The sequence below is a fragment of the Cannabis sativa genome, chromosome 2, assembly GCF_029168945.1.
Source record: "Cannabis sativa cultivar Pink pepper isolate KNU-18-1 chromosome 2, ASM2916894v1, whole genome shotgun sequence".
In the NCBI taxonomy this organism is placed as follows: Eukaryota; Viridiplantae; Streptophyta; class Magnoliopsida; order Rosales; family Cannabaceae; genus Cannabis; species Cannabis sativa.
Window position 1 is genome coordinate 27,936,510 of NC_083602.1, and position 2,891 is coordinate 27,939,400.

Here is a 2,891-nt window from a genome sequence, read left to right on the forward strand (position 1 = left end):
AAATAAAAATTAAATATGTATAATCTAAAATAAGAAAATATATGATACAATAAAATTTGTATACCATATAACAAAAAATATATACCTTACAATAGAAATATATATAATAATAATAAATAAAAAAAATTAAATAGGTTGCTAATTAATAAAATTATAAATCATGTCAACAAAAATACAATATAAAATAAAACTTAAAAATTATTTAAAAAAGTAATATAACATATAATAAAAAATACATATATCATTCACCAAACCATATATCCTACTAATAATAATAAAAATATATATCACTAATATATATGTATACTATACTAACCAAATTATATACCACAATTAAAATATATGTACCATGATAACAAAATTATATACTACCATTGTATGTAATAAAATAGAACTAATTAAATATTATTTACAATAAATATATATCATACAATGAAAATATATAAAAATAATATTTAATATATGTAGCATGTCAATAAAATTATATACATACATTAAAATATTTGTATTATGTTAAGATAATTATATATTACTGTATTGTACATAGCAAAATAAAAAATAAACATCATCTAAGAATAATAATATATTATACAACAAAACAGAATTATAATGTAGAACAAAATATCTATATACCAACAATCCAAAATAACGCATAAAAAATTAAAAAAAATCAATATATTTTAATAAAAAATATTTTAACAAAACTAATGTATATATAACATAATCTTGAAGTAATTTGTTTCTAATTCTAAAAAAAAATATGAAAAATTTTTTTTTTTGATTTTTTTTTATGTCGGAAAAGACAACATAAATAATAAATAACCTAAAAGGGTCATTTTACTACAAATTTTAAAATAAGAACATTTACTAACATAATCTTATTATTTAGGGTCATTTACTATAATTTTTCTCTTAGTATGGATCAAATTTAGACTATATTAAAGCATTCTTAATAGATGAGCTGAAATAGCTCAATTTTAAGTTATATAGAGAAAACTTACAAAATTATGTTTTTAACAAGTAAGGTAAATATTAACTACTTTACATAGTTTTTAACTTAATGAATAGTGCTTGGCTAAATGTTGAGATAACTATTTATTGAGCTAAATATATTTTACTACTATTTTTTTTTAACTTTTCTATATAATATTATATGTTTTTTTTATAAAATAAATAAAATATATTGAAATTATAATATTTTTATTCTTTTTATCAATATTTTTGTTCTTGACTCCTGGCCGGACCATACCAAACCTCGAACCCTGGCACAATCCCCTTCGAACCTGATGTCGGACCTCGGTCCCAACATGAAACTTAAGCTCTCAACCCCTACCCACTTTCTCTCACTTTACTTTCTCACTTCTCACTTAGATCAGTAGCGAACTTATGATTTAGGTTGAGGGGAGGCAACATTTTTTCACGTGAGGAGGGGCGTCTTTTTTTTATATTGTATAACATATTAAAAATTAATGTAAATTTATATTTAGTATTAAATGTAGTATAAAGTAAAAAAAAAATAACAACAAAAATATTGGGTTCAATAATTAAGACACTAAATACAAATTTTTATTAGTAGACGTTAAAAAACTGAAATTCAAATGCTAAAGCAAATATGCATTTATTGAGACTAGGACTCTGAATGAAATAGCTTTACTATTATAACGAAGTTTATATTGTGTTTATAAATATCACTTTTATTTAAAAATATATGATGTAACTAGCTAAAATATATATATATATATTTTTTTTCCTATTTTTTTTTTAGGGGGACAGTCGCCCCACCTCGCCTCTATGTGGATCCGCCCCTCACTTAGATAATAAAACAAAAACAAAAAGATAATATTTTTAAAACAAATTTTTATTTTGTTTTTATATTTTTAAAATAAAACAACTAAAACAATTATGAAACAGATATTTTAATTTATCAACTTTCGTTTTTGTAATTAAAAAAATAAATAGAAAAAACAAATATATATTACAGAATGCTCCCATTATTTTTATATTATTTCAAAACAAAAAGTTAATAGATTAGGTGGAAATATATGCATGCAGGAGAATGAAAATAATTAATGGCATTTTCATCATAAAGGATTGAGCTTTTGCTTTTAATTTTGGAAAGAGAAAAGGCAAACTCACATAAATTGAACACATAATAGAGTCAGTGCTCATTATTACTACACTGTGTCACCAGAGACAGAAACTTTGTCATTATCGTTTGGTTATTTGGAAAAATAAAAAACCTAGAAAAACAGCCATGTTGGACCACCCCAACAAACTCCACTACTATATTACATTACTTAGAGTACACTCCTTAGTTTCTCTATGACCTTTTAACTTTTATATTACAACCAGTTTTTTTTTTTTTAAAATACATAATCAAAATTTTACTTATCTTAAATTTAATTTCAATATATTTTATTTATTTTTAATATATAATTTTAATAAATACAAATGTATAAAAAAAAATATTAAAATGCAAAAAAATTAATAAAAAATATTTAAGACAATTAATATATAGTATCCAATAAATATATAAAATGAATAGTAAATTATACATATATATATGGGTGACTATTTAATGGTTACATTTTTATTGGAACCATATGGTTACATTTTTTTTTTTACCTGTAATAGCAGGTTACCAATAAGTAAAAATTCCATTTTTAGAATTAATTAATTATAATTAACTATTTTTAAGTAATTAAATAAATATTTAAGAAGATTTTTTTTGGCAATTAATAAATTCTTTTTTTTTTTTTAATTTTTTGACCTTTTTTTTTTATTCCTTTTTCTTAATTAAGCTATTTAATTATAAAATTTTAATTATGAAATTATATGTGTATAATTTTAAATTATTAAAAGTTTTGTTATAAAAATTAAAATAATTTAAG